Genomic DNA, 5,845 nt, shown 5'->3' with positions numbered 1-5,845 from the left:
GTCTGGGTATAGAATTTAATGTTGAAAGCTGTTTACTTTCATAGTGCCTAAAAATATATACAAAACATCAATAAACATGAACAAAAGTGTGGCGGTTGGGGGGAGTTGGAAGGAGAGGGGAGGGGGGGGGCACAAAGAAAACCAGATAGAAGGTGACAGAAGACAATATGACACTGGGTGAAGGGAATGCAACATAATCAAATGTCAAAATAACCTGGAGATGTTTTCTCTGAACATATGTACTCTGATTTATCAATGTCACCCCACTAAAATTAATAATAATAAAAACAAAAAAAATCAAACAAAAAGCAATTTTTTTAAGATAAGCAAAATTGATAAATCTTTAACTAGACTTGTCAAGAAAAAAGAAGACCTAAATACATAAAATCAGAAATGAAAGAGGAGATATGACAACTGACACCACAGAAATAACAAAGGATTGTAAGAAAATACTTCAAACAATTATATACCAACAAATTGGACAACCTGGAAGAAATGAATAAATTTCTAGAAATATACAATCTCTCAAGACTGACTCAAGAAGAAACAAAATTGCAGCATTATTTACAGTGGTCAAGACATGGAAACAACCAAAGTGTCCCTCATTAGAGGATAGGATAAAGAAGATGTGGTACATATATACTATGGAATACTACTCAGCCATAAAAAATGATGATATATTGCCATTATGACAACATGGATGGACCTTGAGACCATTATGCTAAGTGAAATAAGTATAACAGAAAAAGCTAAGTGGCGATGGTCAGAGGCTCGGTGGATAGAGTGCCAGCCCAACATATGGATGCCCCAGGTTTGATTGCAGTTAGGGCACACAAGAGAAGTGACCATCTGCATCTCCCCTTTTTCTCTCCCCCTTCTCTCCCTCTTGCCCTCCTGCAGACAGTGACTCAATTGGTTTGAACGTGGCTCTGGGCACTGAGGATAGCTTCTTTGGAGCCATCAGTCTCAGGACCTAAAAATAGCACAGTACTCAAGCATCAGCCCCAGATGGGGTTGCTGGGTGGATCCCAGTCAGGGTGCATGCGGGAGTCTGCCTATGTTCCCTCCTCTCACCTAAAAAAAGAAAAAAAGAGTAAAGAACTATATTATTTCTATATATAAGTGGGATATAAAACTGAGACTCATGGATATGGCCAAAAGTGAAGTGGTTACCAGGGAAAGACAAATTGGGGGAGGGAAGTAGAGAAGGACAAATATACAGTGACAAAAAATTATTTGACTTTGGGTAATGAGCACACAACACAATCAACAGTTCAAATGCTATAGAGATGTTTACCTGAAATCTTTGTGTTCTTATGGATCAATGTCACCCCACTAAATTTAATTTCTAAAAATAAATAATTAAACAATGAGAACAAAACATCTGAACAGACCAATAACTGCTAACAAAATCAAATCAGTAATCAAAAAACTCCTAACAGAAGTCCTGAAAATAAAAGTTCTTTCTCTTTACATTTTAAAGATAATTTAAGGTTGCTTGATTTCCATTTTTATTTCTCCAGTGCGGTGCCATTCTGATCCTTGTTGTTTTGTAGGTAATTGTTGTTGATTTTTGATTTTAGGATTCTCTCTTTCTAAATTTCATGGATGGCATGTCTACAGGTAGAAAATATTTTAATAATTCTACTCAGTCTTCAGTGAGCCCTTTCAATCTAGATAGTTCCCTAGTTACCTACTGTTGGGCAAACCAGTTTGTACCAAGTGGTTTAAGGTTTGCTCCCTCGTATTGGGGCAGCGCCATGTGTGCATAGTTTATGGAAGGCTGTGGTGCTTGCCCTCAGGGCGGTAGATTGCAAATTGAGGATTGCCTTCCTGCTTGGGAGGGGCCATTGTTTGCTGGAGAAGGGTTTTTTCCCTCCCAGCAGGTTTTGAGTGGAGAGTGGAGGTGGGGGGAGAGAGAGATGGAGAGAGAGTGCTGAGGCTGGTGGAGGTCTATGAGTCTAGTAAATCTGGAGAATGAGTCCGGTGAGCCCAGAGGTCCAGAGTGCTGAGGGGCTTGGGAGCCCTGAGTGAGAGCGAAGCGGTCTTCCCTGCCTGTTTGCTCATCTGCCCTTAGGAGACTAATAAACAGAATGACTCACTGTTTCCTGGCTCCACAGTTCCTTTACCATCTGCCCAAATCCTGTGGGAACCTGCATGGCCATGGCAGTGGCCGCTGGCCTTACACCTATGGTCTTGAATCCCAAACTTTTATGGGGGTTCTATCAGCGCCCACCTTTGGACATAAGTAGTGGAGAGTCAGTGAAGAACACTTTAAAGCAGAGGTCCCCAAACTACGGCCCGTGGGCCCGCGGGTTGCATGCAGCCCCCTGAGGCCATTTATCTGGCCCCCTCTGCACTTCCGGAAGGGGCACCTCTTTCATTGGTGGTTAGTGAGAGGAGCACTATATGTGGCAGTGCCACAAAGCGCGGTGTTGCTCACGTACAGTACTACTTCTGGTGACGCCGGATGGATGCGTCAAGGCTCCGGAAGCACATCATATCACTTGTTACGGCTAGCAGTGACAAATATGGAACCGGACATTGACCATCTCGAATTAGCCAAAAGCAGGCCCATAGTTCTCATTGAAATACGGGTCAGTTTGTTGATTGAAATTTACTTGTTTTTTATTTTCAATATTGTATTTGTTCCCGTTTTATTTTTTTACTTTAAAATAAGATATGTGCAGTGTGCATAGGGATTTGTTCATAGTTTCTTTTATAGTCCGGCCCTCCAACAGTCTGAGGGACAGTGAACTGGCCCCCTGTGTAAAAAGTTTGGGGACCCCTGCTTTAAAGTCTCATGAGAACCTGCTTCTCTCATCTTCTCTTTCCTCTCTCATCTCAAGACTTAAAACCTTTAGATAGTGGCATGGAGATAGCAGGGTTAGAGGATGGGGAGGTTTATACATATTTTGTCAAACTTTTCTCTCTCTTATCTGGACCAGTGCTTTTGCACTGAAAAGACTTGGAGTTAATATCTTTGTTCTCTGCTGTGCCGTGGAGCAATGACCATTCCCATTCATTTCCCCAAAGGGGAAGGGGCTGTGTGTTAATAGATAGTGATAAAAATAAAACTCATCTGATAATATCAAACACACACAGCTAGGAAACTGAGGCTCAAAGAGGTTCAGGAACATCCCCAGTGTTGCACAGCGAGTGAGTAATAGAATTAGTACCCAAACTAAGATCCATTGGAAGCCAACCCTTGAGATCTGTCTGCAGAGTGTCATCAGAATGGCAGGTTCTCTCAACTATCCTTGTAAACCATGGAAATGTTCCTTTCTCCTGCTCTGCCATGAGTTTATATACAGTCTGGAAAGACCCAGTGACAAAGGCTGAGTAGTAAGGAAGCCCAGCTTCGGAAACCAGCTTCTAACTAGCTGTGTATTGAACCAGCCATGGTGCTTCTATGGGCTCAGGTTCCTTATCAGTATGGCAGGTGGGACTTGGTAAACAACACCATTATCCTTTCCAGACTTCAAGTTCTAGTCTGTTGAGGTTCTAGTCTAGATGAGGTTTGAATGGTCTCTGACACATACACAAAGTGAATTCTTGGCTATTTACATTAGAGAAGGAAATCTTATTACTTTTTACAAACAGGCTTAAAAAAATGAAAAACTAAAAAAGCAAACCAAAAAACCCGAAGGTTATGATTCTTCAAGAAGTAGAGCTAGGGTTAGAGTCCAGCTCCACTGCTGACCAGCATCATGATCCTGGGCAGGCTTCCTAACTCTCTTAACTTCAGGTTTCTTAGATGTTAAAGGGAGTGTATGCTCCACATCACTCCCAGGGTTTCCATTAAGTCTCATTTGATGACATAGGTGGAAACACTTTATTGTAAAATATTGTGTGGTCAAGTAAGACATTGCAGACATAATTACCCTGTGTTAGGATGAGATTCAGTGCCTTGTTCCTCAGGATCAAGGAGGAGGAACTCAACTAGAGATTTGAGGAACCAGATGAAGGCTGAGGGTGTGGGGTTGTCTTTAGAGAGAAAGTCTATACATATCCCTCAAGTTCACCACAGGTACATAGCCTATGTCCTGCCCCAATGGCACATCCTTCCTGCAAGGGTACAAATATCATGAGTCTCCAGAGTTGAAGCGGGGCACCTTTATAGAAAGGAAGGTGTAAAGCCAGGAGCCATGGCCAGGGCAACTATCACAGCAGCCCGGCCCATGCAGATTCGCATTGGATTCGGACAGTCGGTAAAGAAACAATGGAGCCAAAAACTGGTGGGCCATAGTCTTTAATCCTAGCTTGCACCCGGCGGGCAAGTAAAAACATACACTGGGCTCCAAAACCCAGTCACATTCAGTGCTCACAAAGCCACTGACTTATCCAAGTTTCCTAGAATCATAAAGGTTTCTAGCTCACCAGCCTTATTCTCCTCAGTTCCCCATCTCCTTCCTTATCCCAGATACAAACTCTGCACAAACTGGTTTCTCACTCAACACTCCGTGTAGAGCCAGAAGCCACGGCCACTATCACAGCTGCCCACCCCATGCAGGTTCGCATTGGATTCGGACAGTAGGTAAAGAAACAGCGGAGCCAAAAACTGGTGGGCCATAGTCTTTAATTCTAGCTTGCACCCGGCGGGCAAGTAAAAAACTACACACACTGGGCTCCAAAACCCAGTCACATTCAGTGCTCACAAAGCTACTGACTTATCCGAGTTTCCTAGAATCAAAGGTTTCTAGCTCACCAGACTTATTCACCTCTGTTCCCCATCTCCTTCCTTATCCCAAACACAAACTCTACACAAACTGACATCTCACTCAGCACTCCACCATCTTGGCTGCTTCTCCTGGCCTCCTCCACGTGGCCTTTCTCTGCTCTCCTCTGCTCTCTCTTCTAATGATAATCTCAGGAACCAAGAGGGCAAACTCTCGTTCTTCCCCCATTTTATATTGTAGCTTCACAACCTCTAATCCAATATACAAAATAGGGAAGTCTCTAATACAAAGTTACTTCTCTGAGGCATGATTGGATTGTACCACCCCACATCAAAAAGGGTAGGAAAGGCTTAATCCCAAAACCAAGCCCCAGCTACAAGGATTCTGCCTGCCTTTAGCCCACCCCAACACACATTAATATCACCTGGGCGACGGCCTCCTCGTGGGCAGTGTAATCTTTAACAAAGTGAGCATAATACATTTTATCTGCACAACACTCCGCCATCTTGGCTGCTTCTCCTGGCCACATGGCCTCTTTCTGCTCTCTGCTCTGCTCTTTCTGCTCTCTCATGCTAATCATCCCAGGAATCAAGAGAGCAAGCTCCTGTTCTGCCCCCATTTTATAGTGTAGATTCAAAACCTTTAATCCAATATACAAAATAGGGAAGTCTCTAATACAAAGTCACTTCTCTGAGGCATGATTGAATTGTACCGCCCCACATCAAAAAGGGTGGGACAGGCTTAATCCCAAAACCAAGCCCCAGGCTACAATGATCCTGCCTGCCCACAGAGACACACATTAATATCACCTGGGCAACGGCCTCCACGTGGGCAGCGCCACTTTAACAAAGTGAGCATAATATATTTTATCTGCCCAACAGAAGGAGAAATAAAGAAAATCAGCAAAGCAAAGGGATAAAAAGGAGACCAAAGAATAAGTGGAGAGGAAGATGAGGCCATAAGCGATTACAAGATAATGCCAGCTTTGCCAACCCGGTCTATAAAGAAGGTTGTGTGCAAACAGGGAGAGGCTCTCCTGCCCACTGAAAACATAATTTACATCCATTGTCAAGCCATCTCTCATACGGTCTGCTCTGACTGTAGATAAGACTTTTATGGATGGATTATTATTTGTAAACAATGTTATTGCTTTATGATTAAAACAG

This window comes from Saccopteryx bilineata, chromosome 3, assembly GCF_036850765.1.
Source record: "Saccopteryx bilineata isolate mSacBil1 chromosome 3, mSacBil1_pri_phased_curated, whole genome shotgun sequence".
Classification (NCBI taxonomy): domain Eukaryota; kingdom Metazoa; phylum Chordata; class Mammalia; order Chiroptera; family Emballonuridae; genus Saccopteryx; species Saccopteryx bilineata.
This window is presented reverse-complemented; position numbering follows the sequence as displayed.